This window comes from Cervus elaphus, chromosome 17 (assembly GCF_910594005.1).
Source record: "Cervus elaphus chromosome 17, mCerEla1.1, whole genome shotgun sequence".
NCBI lineage: Eukaryota > Metazoa > Chordata > Mammalia > Artiodactyla > Cervidae > Cervus > Cervus elaphus.
Genome location: NC_057831.1, coordinates 44,137,154 through 44,155,507, shown reverse-complemented (window position 1 = coordinate 44,155,507; position 18,354 = coordinate 44,137,154). Strand labels below are relative to the sequence as shown.

Here is an 18,354-nt window from a genome sequence, read left to right as displayed (position 1 = left end):
AATTCATACTTTGCGTAATGATTAGTCAAGTTTTACTGTACTATTTAAAACTGTAAAGCTCTCCAAATTGCTTTGTCAACAAAAAGGCAGACCATAAACTCTAACCAGTCCCTCCCACCCCTGGGTAATATTGTAAGGGTTGCTACTTCTATCTGCAGCTTTAGAACAAGTCCTACATCCACCCTTATTAGCCTCCTTATCTGTGGGCAGTCTGTCAGTTGTATTGCTCTCCTGGACTTCCATTTCTTGAGTTTTATGATGGGTCTAAGACCTGTCTTAGAGAGTCGTAGTGAAATCAGAAGAGTTAATAGATGGAAATGATGACATGCCTGTGAAAGGTATAATAGTATTACATTACCCTTATCTGTTGTTTAGTCCCAATTGTGCCTAATTCTTTGCGACTCCATGGACGATAGCCCACCAGGCTCCTGCATCTGTGGGATTTTTCCAGGCAAGAATGCTGGAGTGGGTTGCCATTTCCTTTTCCAGGGGATCTTCCTGACCCAGGGGCTGAACCCAAGTCTCCTGCATTGCAGGAAGATTTTAGTGACTGTAATTATAGAGTTAGGATTCCAAAGAAAACAGGGTTATATACCAACAAAGCCAATAAGAGCATGTGTTCTGTTTGACCAGTTTGATTTATGTAACCACAGTGGAGCTGGGGAATGGGATTATTTTCACTAAAAATACCCATGTTTGCACACGTCACTGGTGGGAAAATGAAGTGATACAGCTGCGACTTCACTGGAAACACTGGAATGTCCATAGAACAGGTCAGTAGCAAGGAATCCACATTTGTGCTTTTTGACACAAAAAGCTTATTTATGTCATCATTGTTAATATTAATAAGGACACATTCCCTCATGGCCAGAGCACTGATGCTTCTGTGTATCGTTGCAGCATCTAATAATAATAATGATTACTATTATTATGTGCTTATTATGTCCCAGGCATATCTCTAAGTACTCTGTGTACATTAATCTCACTTAATATTCACAAAACCTCATGAGAGAGCTGCTACTATCATCCCCATTTTGTAAATGAGGAACCAGTAGCACAGAGCATTCTGGTAATTCGCTGAGGGTCTCCAAGCTAATAATGTTGGAGCCGGAATTCAAACCCCTCTGAGTCTGGAGTCCCCCTTCTAACTATTACAGTCTTTGAAATCATAAGCGAAATGAATAATGGCCATCTGAAGCAGTAATATAGGCTGTAAGAAGTTCAGTTCTCATGGAAATGTTGGGAAATAGCCTTTGTTAACCTAAATTGCTTAAAATTGAAGCAAGGCCTGTGAGTAACTTCAAGCTGACCCTACTCTGCCTTAGTGTTGTTATTTGAGCATATTCAAAATTTTACTGAAAATATTTAAAAAATAAAATTAAGTTTGTTGTAGATAGTATTCAACTAAGAAAGGAGAGAAACTTGGTAACTTTAGCACTTCATCAACAATTTACTATGCTGGAACTGTCTGTCATCTTTCTTTCTTCACTTTCAGTAAAATTGGTCAAAAAATATATATTTAACATTTCTAGACTCTGACTGTAGAGATGACAGTGTACCCATCGGTATCATTTAAATGAGTCATACTTCCAAGTGGGTAACTCTGTTTAACCTTGTATAAGTTCTAGACAGTGCTTCAGAATCTACAAATGAGTCACAGTCGACAAACAGTCTGCAAACATGTCAAGATACGTTTTAGAATTCTTTTTTTCTTGTTTAACTTTTCTTTCCACTGGTTTTGATTTTTGGTTACTTCCTCCCTTTCTTCCTTCCTTCTTCTCTCCCCTCCTGTCTTCCTTCCTTTTAACTTTTGAAAGTTCTTATAGGAACTTTCAAGGAAAATTTGAATAAAGAAACAAAAATCGTTCTTTTTCTACTTTGTGTGTGTGTGTGTATTACATTACCCTTAAGGATTTTTTTTCTTGGTTTGCACACATAATTTATAATTATATGATTGCAGTCAAGTGAACAATTTTATTCAGCTTTGTTTCACGCAATTAATGACTGTATATGATTCCATTAAGCAGATGTCCGTAATTGATGTAGTTTTCTCCTCATTGTTGAATTTTTAGGTTGTTTCCATGTTTTTGTTCTTCTGGATAATATCCTAGTGAGCGCATCTGTGCAAATAGCATCCCTTCCTCATTATATCATATGATAAATTCCTAAGAGCAGAATTACTGGGTTAGAAATAATGAATCATGAATCTTTTTTGTGAATCTTATGCATATAATGAATTTGATATTTTTAGATGAAGGGAAGAACGGTAAACACTTTGACCCTGATATGGGCCAAAGCTCCTAACACTAAATTAACCTAGTAAGAACCACAATGAAAATGAGGTTTCTTAAATTTCTATGCAAACTTCTTCAACTACACAAATGGATTTTTATCTAATCAACTTCAAGTCCACTTAATGTTGAAAGAGCTATTCATTTAATCCAAAACATCTTGCTCATTTAGTAGATAATTTAGCCCCAGATGAATTCATTGCTGGTCCCAGATTATGTATAGCTATCAGTTGTATTCCTCATGGTAGCAAACTCTTCCAATGACCTGAGTAACAGAAAAATTTAAGATGCGACTTTGGAAATGGGGTCTCAGGAATTTTTCACACTGACTAAAAGATCTTGCCAGTGTGAATTTTAGCTGAAAAATGTTATGTTTTAGAGCAAACATTTGGACATGTATTGTCATATCTTTGTTTTGTGGCTGTATGACTATAATATTTATTTTTTAGTTTAAAAACATTTTATTGGTGTATAGTTGATGTACAGTATTGAAGTATTGAAGGAGAAGGGGGTGACAGAGGATGAGATGGTTGGATGGCGTCATCAATTCCGTGGACATGAGTTTGAGCAAACTTCAGGGGATAGTGAAGGGCAGGGAAGCCTGGTGTACTTCAGTCCATCGGGTCACAAAGAGTTGGACACAACTGATGACTTAACAACAACAACAGCAACAAAACTGTGAAAGTTTCAGGTGTATAGCACAGCCAGTGATCTCAAAGAACTCCTCTATTCTTAAGGCTTTCTTGACTTAATCTCTCTCCACATCTTCTTCTCCAGCAGTCTCTATCCATCATGTGTAAAGATTGAAGTGGGATCTTTTCCCATGTACTCAAAGTATTCTGTGATCTAGCCTGTGCCATCTCCATCATCATCTTCTATGATTCCTGGCTATATTCTTTGCCCCAATAAAGTTCTTTGTTTTTCTTGTTGTTTCCAAGTGTCTCATACTTCTGGAAGTGGAAGTGTTAATCACTCAGTTGTATCTGACTCATTGCAACCCTATGGACTGTAGCACTCCAGGCTCCTCTGTCCATGGAGTTCTCCAAGCAAGAATACTGGAGTGGGTTGTCATTCCCTTCTGCAGAGGATCTTCCCAATCCAGGGATCGAACCCAGGTCTCCTGCACTACAGGCAGATTCTTTACCGTCTGAACCACCAGGGAAGCCCCTCTCATACTTCTAGGCCTTTGTATATGTTCTACATAGACTGCTTTCTCTGTTATTATTAAATACCTGCTTACCTTTCAAGAGCCAGTTCAAGATTCTCCTCTTCCTATTCTGAACGTCTACCTTGGGATACTCCCATGATTCTCTGAGCTGATTACTCTTAAAGAGATGATCACATTGACTTATAATTTCTACCTCTCCAGTGGAGTGTGAGTTCTTGAAGGCAGGGATTGTGGTTTTGTTTTGCTTTCAATAACATATATGTCCCATTAAAAATATATCTTATTGTCAAAATCTAAATAATAAAGTCCAAGGGAGTGACTAAAACCACAATGCCCCATCACTCATTTTTATTTCATCCAATTTGCATATGTGCCTATGTATAATTATTTCTCTTATAAAATTGGCATGATAGGATATAGATAATCTTGTAGCCCTTAAAATACTAATATATTGTGTAAATTTCCTCATGTATTTAAATATTCTACAAAAATTTAATTTTAATTTTAATGGCTGGATTGTATTTGATAATATTATATCCTATAAACATACCATAATTTATTTAATCGTTCTCCAAGATGTGTGTTTACTTTTTTTCAGTTTTATTGTATTATAGCATTGTCAAACTTTGCTTTTTACTGATATTTAACAGATTTCGTGAACTAGAAGAAGGGGAGGGGACAAAGAAGATCTACCATAATACAAGTCCAATTTTGTCAAATTTAAAAATTCAGTAAAAGGGAGATGTTTATGAATAGTAGTAGTTACTTTGATATGGTGAAGGTCTATTAATCTTTTAGATGGTTTTGTTAACAGTATTTATAATTAAATATGTTTTAAAAACATAACCTTTGTTGTAGATTAAACATATAGAATATGTGACAATGACTGTTACTAGGAGAACCTTAGCTTTTCCATTTTCTGATTTTGCAGTAATACAGCTTTTTATGTAACTAGTTCATATTTGTGAAGTGCTTTGAAGATGAAAGCTATTATGTAAGGGCAAAATCACTTCATAAAAATGTTACATATAAAATACGAAAATCCATAGACAGACTTTAAGAATTTCAAAGTAACATCAACTCTTTCATGTAATCATTTATAACCACCATCTTTAGACTAGTAATCCAGAATTCATTTATAGATTATCCTTGGAGTATTTTAGTGCTATCTGTTACGGTGAAATTGTTTTTATAGTCAAAGGCAGTGGTTAGGAATGACATTATTCTTTTTAACCATGGCTATTGAAGTTCGAGCCCAATTTATAAATAGGTGAAAATAAATAAAAATTGGCCATAAATATAAATCTTTCTTTCTGCCATCCAGCACTGCAACTGCACAGATAGGTATCCTAAAGAAATCGATTTCATCACATGTTGTTTAGGTTTTAAAGTTGTAACAATTGTAAATTATGGACATCTGATTTCTGTAGCTTATTTAAAGAGAGAGTGTACAGACTGTGGGAGAAATGGACCTGGAGAGTCAGTCAAATATTAAAATAAGGATTTTCCTTGTGTGCATCTTGAAACAATATTCCACACAAACAAAATGTCCTGCCTAAACTGATGGTATCCTGATGTTAACATTTGACCCTATTATTCACAGAATGATTTTCATTTTAAAATATTGCCTTGACAATTTCTCTTGATCTTCCCCTGCACCCCACCCCATCCCTTCCTAAATACATATTAATAAAATGAATTATGGGCTTCCCAGGTGGTGCTAGTGGTAAAGAACTCGCATGCAGGTTCGATCCCTGGGTCGGGAAGATACCTGGAGGAGGGTGTGGCAACTCACTCCAGTATTCTGTTTTTTTAATTAATTAATTTTTTAATTGAAGGGTAGTTGCTTTACAGACTCCCAGAATTCTTGCCTGGAGAATCCCTTGGACAGAGGAGCCTGGCAGGCTACAGCCCATAGAGTTGCAAAGAGTCAGACACAACTGAAGTGACTAAGTACAAAATGAATTATTACTGCTGGTCCTGCAACTGAAGCTATAGGTTTTCGATGATTGCTTCTAGTGACAGTAGTACTCTTCACAGACACACATCTCAATGCACTGAGTTCAAATGCCCACCACACCATCCTATAAGATGTGTCCTCTTTGGCCAGAATTGAAAGACAATTATGGTGAGGTAAAGACAGGGACCCAGAACTATTACAGTGTTAGGAACCAAAAATCCGAACTTTGGGCACCATGGGAATGTCATGGTTGAAGTCCAGTAACTTCGCTTTTGCTTTTATGCCTTCCTTCTGGTATTGATGTGCATCGATGCAATATAACTTCAACTTTGGAAATTGAAAACAAATGAAATATTTTTCTGACTTTTTTTTTCATTCTTAGATTTTACTTCTTTCTATTCTGGGTTTCTTTTTCCTACCTTTCCCCAGCATCTCCACCTCTGCCCTTGTCTGGATCTGGCTAGTTTCTAGGGATATTTAAGCTCAGGCATACATGAGGTATGAGAAAATTAATGTTATTCTCGAAATCCTTTTTTTTTTCGCCTTCTGACCTTTTTGTGCACTTGAAATTGCATTTAATATTTCATTACTACAGGTCTTTCCATTTAATTTCCTGGATTTTTTTTTTCCACTTGAAAAAAAAATCTACAAATTTGGTTTTGCAGTACAGAATTATGGGAGCTAGTAATTCTCCAACCTATGACAGTTCGGTAACGGGTACCTTCTAGCATTTTTATTGCACACCATTTTATTGCTAAAAGGTTAGGCCATTTGACCATTTTTAAAAGATGTATCCATCAAACGTTTCTCAGAGAGAAGGAAAATCATGCACAACTTAAAATGTAACCAACATTTAGTCATTTTTTTGAAAGGAGTGTCCTTAAATTCATTATAAGAATACTCCCCCTGTCCCCCCCACCAACGCCCCGCACCTAAGAACATAACCGATGGGTGTGTGAACTTGAGAAGGTGGATAAGGATGTAGCCAAGGCGTGTCTAGAACCTCATGCAGCTAACCATGCAATAGTGAGAGTAATGGATAAGCGTTTCCCTAATAGTCTTCCCCTTTTAGTCATCCATCAATATTTCTAGAACATTGACCTTTCGTCAGATGGTGAATTCTTTCATCCTGACATGACATGGAAAGATCAGTGAGCTAGTTAGGAAAACTCTCCTGCATTTATTTTATTTTCCAAATGACGTAAAAGCAATCAAGAGAACTACAAGATTTTCATAAAATTTATAACTTTCCTGGTGATTGGGAGATGGAAGGATCCTTTGTACACAATTGTACATATCTTTTTGTCTTTCTGAGTGCTGACCTGTATCCACAGAGCAAATTGGGTTTATCCCAAATGTGACAGGTTTTCATGGAGATCCAATGGCTTCTATGATCTCTCTTTCTTGGCCCCACACAGGACTGAAGTGCTCAAGGTCCATGTGCTCCATAGGACATGTGGTAAATACCTGACTGATTTTGCAGTTAACCAATTTGATGGAGGGCTCTTCCACTGCTGGTGGTGGGAAATTGATAAGCTTATGTGCTAAATGCATTAAAGGACTATGCTTACAGGTTCCTTAGTGAGGCTGATGATAATATTTAATAGCGATACTTTTCCAAAGAAGGTAACATGTATGAACTGTTAGTTGTTATTTAATGTGTGAATGGAAAACCCTTAAAGAAAAGAAAGAAATAGTGTGTAGTTTTCTTTCAGGCATGATGTCTCCCATTTTATATAATCCATGCAGATGATTCTGACAGTGTTACTCTTAAGATCACCAGTAACCATTTGGCATTGCAGGTCATGGCGGGCCTGCTCTGTGTCTCCTCCGCACCGTCTGGTCTCAGGCTGTCCGTGGCCATGACAAGTCTCGCTGAGGACCTTGGGGTTTGCTCTTTCTTGTCTGTGGAGCACTCGTCCTGAGCTGTTAACACAGCTGCTTCCCTCTCATCCTTCCATCTCAACCTAAATACGTCCCTTTGGAGGAGGCTTTCTTGCAACCCTGTCTAAAGTCGGCTTTCTTCATTTTTATCTATCAGTGTTCCCTTTTTAGTTCCATGATGACTCTAATCTCAGTTTTTCATGATTTTATTTAACTGTTCCCTCTCCTACCCAGCATAATATAAGGTCTACAGGGTCAAAGACTCTGTCCCGTGATTTGCATATCCCTGGCTTTTTCTGCAGTATGTGACATAAAGTAGGTGCTCAATAAATATTTGTTGAATGAATGAGTAGATATACAAGTTAATTTTAATTTAAGCACAATTTAAGAACAATTCCCACTTCAATTAGTTGACATGCCATTTTCCTCTTTAGCTGTCTTTTTGGTCTATGCTGTGTTCAGCTCTTAAGGAAGCTGACTGACTTTGACAAGACCTGGTACACTGCTCAGTGTAAGTCTCATCTTGGGTTGGATTTATAACTCACTCTGTCATCTTGAATCCAACTGGTGGCAGATAAAACTTGACAAATTGGACTTGGAGCAGATTTCAGTACAGTTTGGTACATGGGTCAATGTACTATTTAATTGAAATGTGTGGAGTTTGAATTTCATGTACCCTTAATCCTAACCTTAACCTCCCCCAACTCTATTTCCTTTTTTAACAACACTGCTTTCTTCAAAACCTAACCTATGAGGCTAGGGTAGAAGTGTTTTTATAATACTGTTAATATGAAAATGATGTTTTTAAAATTTTTGTTTTATTGTTAGTATTTATTCATGTCAAGAATATTTAACATTTTGTAGAACCTCTTAACAATTTTTTTAATTGAAATATAGCTGCTATACAATATTATATAAGTTACAGGTATACAGTACAGTGGTTCACAGTTTTTAAAGGTTATTTATTCTCCATTTATAGTTATTGTAAAGTATCGACTATATATCGAAGGAGTTTTAGTGATGGCTATTTAGCTGTTTTTCTAAAAGCCCCTCATCCCCTAGCTGGACAGGGTTGATGATAGACATGAGGTTTCTTCATGACTTCCGGCAGCCAGGCCCCATGGGAAGACCTCTAAAGATAAAGCGACCCACCTCTAAAGTGGGATTGCTATTATGTGTTCTCTGAGTGGTCAGTGCCAGCAGACTAGTGGTAGAGGCAGGTAGAAGGAAAGAAATACTGACCTTGACTTAGGGAACAGAGAGGCTTTCCCACAAGGAAGCTGTCCTTCCCCAGGGGTGTTAACTGTCACAGTTTTGCCATAGGAAGCATTTTGAACATTGTAGGAAAATTTTAACTCTGACATCTGGGATTGCCTCTTTGAAATCCATGACATCCTGTATGAGGTTGCATGTATTTTTAGATTGAAAAAATACTGACAAGTGATGTTTTACCAACTATAATCACCTTGTTGGTTTTGTTTTGCTTTCTGCAGGTCTGTGCTCAATGCTGGGTTCTTTTGCCAGAGCATTTGCATCAGCATTCCTCAGTGATTTATTTGTGTTTGCTATTCCAGAGCAATTCCCAGGTTCCAAAACACTGGAAAAGCCAGTGTCAACACTGCAAGCAAAAAAGGTTAAAATATGGACTACCGCCTTCTTTGCTACTTGCAGTGGTAAAGTCTGATCCCAGTCTCCTAGAAAATAAGGTCTCATGAATGGTTACCCCACCAAATTTTTGTTTGTTCTCTTCTTAAAAACACAGCTCTCTTTAAAAAATTTTTTAAAACAATTTTTAAGGGTTCTTTTTCATTTACAGTTATTAAAAAATATTGACTCTATTCCCTGTGCTTTATAATACATCCTGGAGCCTATCTTATACCCACAAGTTTGAACCTTCCCCCGACCCTTGTATCACCCCTCCTCGCTCCCCACTGGTAACCACTAAGTTATTCTCTGGATCTGTGAGTCTGCTGCTTTTATGTTATATTTGCGAGTTAAAAACCCTGCTCTCTTTTTTGATATTTTAATCTCGTGTCCTCCTCCACCCCCACCCCTTGCTATCTTCACTTTTTGACCCTCTCATTATAAACTTGCATGACATGCTTCACTTATTCCTTCCATGTGTTTCCCTGAAAATAAAAGACATTCCTATTCATTATAGATATGCAATCTGCAGACATGTATATGGAAGAGACTAGAAAGGACCAACAGGCTCACTCCCTAAAGACAAACCCTATAACATTTTCCTGTTTCCTTGCAGTCTTTTTCCTCTGCCCTGAATGCATGGGAAGGGGAAAGCTAATTTCTCCCAGCAACCTTGCTTACAGCAGCGCGGAACATTTCTCCCGCCCTTATTCTCAGTGGTGTGGGAAATACATTCCCTGGCCCTGCCAGCGCTGCAAAGGGCAACTCTCTTTTCTTTTTCTCATCTTTTCCCTCTTCCATCTGTTGCGGACAGCTCTTTGCCCCAGTATCGCTAGACTCCACTGTTTGCTCATTACATTCCTTTGACTGGTTGCCTCTCTCTTCCTGAGCTTTTGGCTGCAGGAGTCCAAGACTGGCCTACTTATCTCGTGGCCTGCAGTTCTGTCCGTTCACACTTGTAGCTTCCCCCTTCCAGGGCGGAGGACCGGATTGTGTTTCTGCTTCTCGGCAGCTGACAGGAGGGAGGACGGTGCTGCTCATGGCGGGAGGCAGGGCTTTGAAGCTCTAAGTGTCTCTCCGGCTGGCGTTGATCTGCTCAGCCGAAGACTGCTCTTGGGGTTCTGAAAATTCAGACTGGCCTTCATCCAGCTCTTTCGTCTGTGAACACAGAACCCCTGTCACCTCCAAATGGCAGGAAAGGAGGGGTAACTGCCACTTATTCACTGTTTCCATACTAGGTGCTTCATATGCATTCACTCCTCACAATGGTCCATGAAAGGGTGTCATCCCCATTCTGAAGATGAGAAACCTGGGCCCTAGTGAGGTTAAGAAACTTGCTTAAGGCCACCATATTAGGATTCAAAATCAAGTCTGCATAGCTGCAAAGCCAGTTTTCCACCTAAGTACAAAACCCCCTTTGTAGAAGCATAAACGTCACCTCTTTGGTGTTGGTAGTTCTCCAGATGAGGCTAAGAACTCCAATTACAGCAAAAGCGCTAGTGTTTGTAGACAAAGGCTGGGTAGCACCAAGGGATACCAGAAAAGGCCACCAGCTCCTAGGTAAGGTTCAGAGACCCCAAGAATGTCAGAGCTGGGTCAGGTCCTTAGGGGTGCTCCACGCCAGGAATCCTCAAGCTAGGCCCCAACTGGGAAACTATAAATGTCCTGCATGTGCTATGGAGAGGGAAATGGCAACCCACTCCTGTATTCTTGCCTGGAGAATTCCGTGGACAGAGGAGCCTGGTGGACTGCTGTCCACGGCATTGCACAGAGGTGGACATGACTGAAGCGACTTAGCATGCACGCATGTGTTGGAGAAGGAAATGGCAACCCACTCCAGTGTTCTTGCCTGGAGAATCCCAGGGAAGGGGGAGCCTTGTGGGCTGCCGTCTATGGGGTCGCACAGAGTCGGACACGACTGAAGCGACTTAGCAGCAGCAGCAGCAGCATGTGCTAACCCATTAAACATTTTCCAGGTGTGGGCTCCAACTGGACATTATTTATAAAGCTCTCTTTATTATTTAGAAAGGTGATTTGATTCAAATATGGAGCCAACTTTGAGAACCACTGATTTAGGCAAATCCCCCCATTTGGTACCTAAGTAAACCCAAAGCCAACAGATTAAGTGACACAGCCAAGGTCACAACGTTGGTTAGGAAAAGACTGGGAAGGAGATGGTAGCTTATGTCCTTAGTGTAGCTGCTGCTTCGAAGTGAGTGAAACAAGCCCAGAGCTTTGCATTAAAATGTGCTTCTCTCACCCTCTGGAGGCTGAAAGAGAGATGTATCTTACTTAGGTCTCCTAAGTGGCACCAGTGAGTTTCTGAAGAGAGGCAACCTTCTGTAAAGATGAGCCCGTCTTCCTGACTTTCCATGGTCTCGGTATAGAAGGTGCAGACACCCCTGTTCATGCCTGCCTCATGGGTTCTCCCCCTGCCCCCACTCCTTCCTTTTCCTCATGGACTTTTTGGATCCCTTTTTCCAGAGATGCTCCATCACTTCTCCTCTGGAGAAGGCAGTGGGTGGGAGTTGGGGCCAGTGCAGGTAAGGGTAGGTGTCATCACTGGACTTTAAGCAGCTTGATTGTTCTGGAGGAAGCATAATAGGGACAGAAGGGTGTGTGTAAAGGATGGAGGCAGGATGAAATTGTTCCTGATGGATGAAGGTGATCTGCATATGTTATGGTGGTTTAACACAATTTCCACATTGGAGGTGAGGGAAGGCAAGGGGCAGGTGAGGACAGAGAGTGGGGTGGGATGTATGTCATGTACTCTTGTCTCTTTGGCTCATGCGTGGAGTGAACTGCAGCACATGCCTCTCTGTTGTGGCCAGCCCTGGGCCACAGTAGGGTCCGGTCTAAGCAAAACCAGAAGGCCTGTGACTGGATCAAGGGTCACATCGGCTTGGGTTATGTGTGTTGCTATTGAAGAATGAGATTCCAACCTAATATGCGTGCTTACATGTGTCACTTGGGTCATGTTTGACTCTTTGCAGCCCTATGGGCTATATATAGCCCACCAGGCTCTTCTGTCCATGGGATTTTCTAGGCAAGATACTGGAGTGGGTTGCCATGCCTTCCTCCAGGGGATCTTCCCGACCCAGGGATTGAACCCGAGTCTCTTATGTCTGCTGCATTGGCAGGCAGGTTCTTTACCACTAGCACCTTCTGGGAAGCCCAACCAATGTGATGACAGTCCTAATAATAAGGCTTCTCAAATTGAAGTCATTTATCTACTATAATTTTTGGAGTCATATCTAACTATGTCTACATATATGTCATCTCTCTCTCTGTAAGTTTATCTGTATTTCTCATATCTATATACCGTCACTCCCCACCTACCATGTGTCTGGCCTCCCAGGTCGCACAGTGGTAAAGAATCTGGTTGCCAGTGCAGGAGATGTAAGAGATGCAGGTTTGATCCCTGGGTTGAGAAGATACCCTGGAGAAGGAAATGACAACACCCTCCTGTATTCTGGCCTGGAAACTTCCATGGACAAAGAAGCTTGGGAGGCTACAGTTCATGGGGTCACAGAGTTGGACCTGACTGAGCAACTGAACACACACACGCACACACCATTAGGCCAAGTCATATGAAAGGACCAATTTTTTACCTTTTTTTTTAATTGCTTACATTCTTTTATTCAGACATCAGCTAGGAAAAAAGACATTTTTCATTTTTTAAGGTTATACAGGGCATTGCTAATTTAGTTCCTAATATTTAAAGGAACAAGTACAATAGTTGCAAAGACTTACCCCTTAGTAGTCATTTTCCCTTTATTTAAACCACACATCCAAGCAAGATCAGTTGCTCTATAGAGAGGAACAGAGAGGGTTTCCCTGGCTTTTCAGGTTGTTTTTGACCATTTTTGATCTAAAAAAAAATGCCGCCAGTGGTTTCACCTGGTTTAACCTAGTATGTTTATCTCACTTTTTTTGTTTACCTTCAGAAATACATTCCTAGAAGAAATGTTATGTTCCCATTTAAATGGAAAACCATATCACTTGCTATAAGAAGAAGGATACCTCATAAAGATTAAGAGAACATCAATAATTAATATGTTTAGTAGATGCTATTGCCTGGTGAAGGCTATGAGCCTGAACCTGTTTTTCTTTTGTTAAAAAGAGGTCTTAGTCTAGGAGAGCGAAGAGAGGTGGTAAAGGTTTTTTATCTCCAACCCAAGACTTTCTCTTTGATGGAATCACAGTGGTTGAAAACAGGATTGAAAAGGAACTTACCACGTTGTTTAATGCTGTCCTTGCTGGACTGACAACATCAGCTGTCTGGTGTCGTGGGTACCTTAAGATGTGGTCGTGACTTGCTCAGCCCCTGCTAATTCGATAGGTGGGCGGGCATGAAAGATGCAAGTCTTCGCTGCTTTTCTTCATTGTAACTGAGTCGAAGGTGTTGACAGGGCACTTGTACCTTCTTGAATAATTATGCAACAGCAAATATGCCAAAATTCTTCCTGCTGCATTTATAGCTACAGCTTTGCAGGGTGTTAAAAAAGCATGGCGTGCTACCAGTTATGGTGTTCGTAAAAAGTGAATGAGTTGGATGTTTTATATTTCTTTCTCTGTGTGACCCTGAGCAATTTTTCTGTTTCCTCTGGGCTTCGGTTTTCTCCCATATGACTTGGAGCTGATACCACTTTTCTCACCTACGCCTTCCCAGGATTGTAATTGGGACAAATGGGACAGTGATTGGAATGTGCATTCAACATGTAAGGTATTGGCGTTATTCTGACTCGGATTAATTTACTTGTAACTTTCATGTCACTGACAGTACTCTCCCCACCGCTTGCTTTTATCAGTGAACATGAACCATTAGAGGAAACTGTTTCCTCTGCCCTTGATCTCAGGGTTTGAATGGGAGGTGGGAAGCTGTTAGATTTTCATTCTGTTTTTTAAAAAATAAGTTTGAGGCCTTTGCCTGAGTGTAAAAGGGATGTGCATGTATAATCACAACATTTACAGGACAGAAATATGCAAAATGAAGGAAGTAATGCTGTTCCATGCTCTCACGGCCTTTTGGACTTTTTTCTCCTTCAGTACTGATATCAAATTACCCTATATCTTTAAACGCAGTAGCCTCAGGAAGAGGTAATAAGCTTGGCCTGGCTTCAGTCCTCTTCTGAAATGGTGTTTGTCAGAGCCAGCTGGGGTGCTAGCGGGGGGTTGAAGATACGGCAGAATGAAGACCAGGCATAAAGGCTTATCTCCAGTCCATCGTGAGAGTTTGCCTGGCTTCTCATTTGAAAACAGAGAATAAAACTGTTTGAAAGAAACTGAGTTAACAGGCTGTGAGAAAACTGCCATCTCCTGACTTTTCCCTCTCTTGTTTCTTATGCATCTCCTGGTGGATAAGCGTCCTTCCAATTTTTGTTCCCGGGGAAGTTCTGTCTTTCATACACGTGAGAGTTCAACTTCCTCCCTTTCACTTAATGTTGAAAAAATTAATTGTTATATTAATCAGTTTATTACACAGCCCATTGGGAACAGGACACTTAAAGGTCTTTTTTACATTTTGTGTGGTATAAATTATGATATGAAAGCACAGAGTAATATATGGGTATTTGAAATGCCCTTGTTCAGAGGATGTGCCTGAAAATTACCAAGTTCCATCTAGAACAGAGAAACTTTAAGATTCTAAGATTCCATTATTGTTGGAATCTTAGTTATCCAACTTCAGATAAGAATATAGAAAAAAGAAAACTAGAAGTGATATTGGGAGAAAGGGGAGAGAAGACTTTTAAAATAAGTGTTCTAAATTTGCATGCAGGTTACCATGACTACAAAATATCTTTATCACTTATTGGAAGTATCTGTTAACCTTCTGTGGCTGTCCCATCCATAGTGATATTTCAGGAATGCTTCCCTCAAATTGCACAGAACTTCCAAATTGTTCCTTTAACAGATTGCTAAGTTGGAGTTGGAGACGTCCAGCTTGTATCCAAATGGAGTTGAGAAAACTCACTCCTTACTGCAGTTTCTAGATCACCTTTGACCTGGCTGGTTAAGACGATTCACATCTGACATCTTAACATACAGCGGCATGTTTAGGTTTCTGGGACTTGAAAGTGAATTAGAAATATCTCAGTCATTTTGGCAAGTTGCGGGAAGGTATTTTTAGAAAACCTTACTTATATAATGTAATTTTGATGTCTTTTCCCTTTTTCTTCTCCATGTAGAAACCATAGGTGAATATACAAAAGGATGGTATTTTGAAGAGGGAAAGCATTCATGTCTCTTGAAGAAAGGGCTACGATTCCTAGCCACACTGCTCGTGGAATATGACAACAGTGTTTGTCGCTGTTGATTGGAGTGTTTTATAGTTTCTGGGGATGTTCCAAAGCACCACCCACCTCTTCAAGGGCAAAAGGAGTCTGAAAGTGGCCAGATTGGGACTTTTTTGTCTATAGCAACAACAAAAACAATACCCTCATTAAAGCAGTATAGACATTGATACATATATCTACTCAACAAGAATGTTTATAGAAATTAACTGCTCTTTTGAAGAAAGCATAAGAGTAAAGACTTTTTAAGGCAGTTTTAAGACGTTCCTGATATCCTCCCAGTGTTTCCTTTAAATTACTTATTACTTGCCTTAATCTGGAATTGTTCTGTTCTTTCATAATTGAAACTCCTGGAGTTGTTTGCAGTTGGGTGGATTAGCATTTGTTCATTGTAAAGCCCATTTCATTTGAAATTTTCTAGCATGTGAAGCATAAGTGCCTCTTAAGTCAAGATGGCTGTTGAGGCTCAGAACTTTTCTTTCTGGGTCTTCTCTTTCAACCTCGATCCTGAATTAAACAATTAGATCCTCATGATGAATTTGGCCTAATTATGGCTGTCCAGTGTATGTTTCAGTGTTGATGGAAAGTCAGGGTTCTCCTCTTCTCTTATGATTTTCCTTAGGACCCCTCCCAATTTCTTCTTTGGATGCTCACTTTTCCTTCCATGGGAGTAGTTACTAATTGTTGGGCTCCTCTGCCAGTGGTTACCAACCACTAACCCAGATGCTTCTCTGGACAGCAGTTGCTTTCTAAAAGGATTAAAGCCGCCTTTCTACAGTTTTATCCCTTATGACCTATTCTGAATGGCCACATCAGAAGAGAGCAGGATCTACATGATAACATCGACAACCCTGTTTTTTCTTTGTTAAGTGTGCACGTCAACTGATGATCCCTCAGACACTGATTTCTCCTCTCCTAAAATGTTCCTGGATGGAATCCCAGCATAGTTGTCATCTTGTGAGCATGATTAGAGTTGGAAAGTAACAGAAAAGGGAGGAAAATGCTTATTTTTATTTCAGGGAACAGAAAGTCCTACCCATGACTGGTGCCAGTGGAATTCTCCTATGAATGGCCTCTGAGAAGGGCCTGCCCAAGTTAGGTTTTGTTGGATCCTAATTCATCACAATGAGCTGTTGACTGAAAATAGCATCAATTTAGATCTTGGGGAGGGCAGAGTAGTCTGCTTTGAACCAGGGTCAAGTCTTTGGAGCAACATCTGCTCAGGTAGACATGGCCTCTGGCACTTGCCAAACTTTGAATGCTGTGAGTTTTGTGTCACCTAGTTTTCCTGAAAACTAGAGAAAAATGTTTGCTATTGGTTGTGGTGTGAGGAGGCTTAACATAGGAGTTAAGGGTAGTAAAACAAAACAAAACAAAACAAAACTCCTTTTCTTACCTAGATCACTGGTAGGTGAAGTAGTGACGTGAAAGTTAAAGTCACAAAGTTATGTCTGATTCTTTGTGACTCCATCGACTGTAGCCCACCAGGCTCCTTTGTCCATGGGATTCTTCAGGCAAGAATACTGGAGTGGGTTGCCATTCCCTTCTCTAGGGGATCTTCCTGACCCAGGGATAGAACCCAGGTGTCCTCATTGCAGGCAGATTCTTTACTGTCTGAGCCACCAAGGAAGAAAGTCACCAATCAATCCTTTCCGGGATCGAAAAGCTTCAGGTAAATATCAGCTCTCACATAAATTGTGCAGAGTCAATAAAAATTGGCCTAATCATTTCAATAAACATGACATGATTTCTTTTCTCATTAAAGATTTAAGGAGTAATGCTACGTAAATGATAACTCTCTTCAATGAATGAAACTGAGTAAAACATGTGAAAAGAATATCTTGGCTGCTCTAGGAAGGAGAGGCTGGTGTTTTGGTTTAAATGCCAAAGAATTATATTTTTGACTTCATATTTTGATGGTGTGAATTTCAACTCTCGATTAGGTAACTTCTGACTGATAGCTCTTTCAGAGTGGTTCAAGCCCAGTGGTTTTCATCCAGGAGATCAGAGAGGGAAGAAATGTTCAGATCTGTTCTCTCCCTTCCTCCTGTCTCTCCCAAGTTGATGATTATGAGAGAAGCCAAATTGGAAAAGGGTAGCATACTAAGTGATCTGGCTGTTCTGAATTTTTCATTGTATATTCTCTAATTTTGAACCTGTCAAGTATTACCTGTCAATCATCTACATATAGCTTGTTAAGATTACAGAGTCGTGAATGTGCATAGGAGACTGACTAAATCTGTGATTAGCAACAAAACTTATAAGGAAAAAAGTTGAAGCATAAGATAAAAAAATAAAAAAACCCTACCACTAATAAAGACTTCAATGTTTACTTAACGAGAAGTAGAAAATAACTGATTGGGGGGAGAAAGGTATGTTGGAGAATGCAGCACAACTGAATTTATCTGATGTACATTTAATAATATAATAACAATGCTGTGTACCCACGAAGCTAAAGAACAAGAGGGATTATTAGATTTGTGCATAGAAGTTAAAATGACTGCAAAGAATTGCTTTGGGGAATATACAAGATACAGGAAATGAAATGAAAGAAAATAAATACAGGGCAGATGACTGGTTTCTGTGTATTGCTGGAGAGATTTAATTAATTGCTAATATAGCACTGAGCCATGAATTACTCAATCATTGCCATTGTTTCAATTTTGGAATTTTCCTCTTAAATACAGATTCATTAGAAAAGAAGAAAATGTCACTGGGCAGGGAATAAGTTTATGATTTTGAATGTTAAATTCTTCACAGTCATCTGTACAGTATTGAGAAATCTTGTGAAAATATTTGGGAGGTCTTTTCTTTACTTTGATGGGAGGGCTTATTTTGTTTAGAAGTCCCATTGAAATCTGAAATAGATCAATGAACTTTTCAATTATTCAGTGCCATCTCTGCATTAGTCTGTTATTGTAGGTATTTGACAATCAGCAGGATGTAGTGAAAAGGGCCAGGGTTTTAGACTCAGACAGATCTAATTCAAATCCTAGATGTAGTGTTTGTCAGAGGTGTGACCCTGCCCAAGCTATATAACTTCAGTGAGCCTTAGGCTTCTGTTGAGTAGAGAGGTATGTTATGAGGATTAGTAATTATTCATTTATCTGCTGT

The 18,354-nt window shown here is 39.5% G+C and overlaps 1 protein-coding gene across 2 annotated transcripts in view; it reads left to right on the top strand.

Annotated features, from left to right (window-relative positions):
* Positions 1-18,354, top strand: part of PPARGC1A (PPARG coactivator 1 alpha) — a 695,201-nt gene that overhangs the window by 81,224 nt on the left and 595,623 nt on the right. The window lies entirely within an intron of this gene.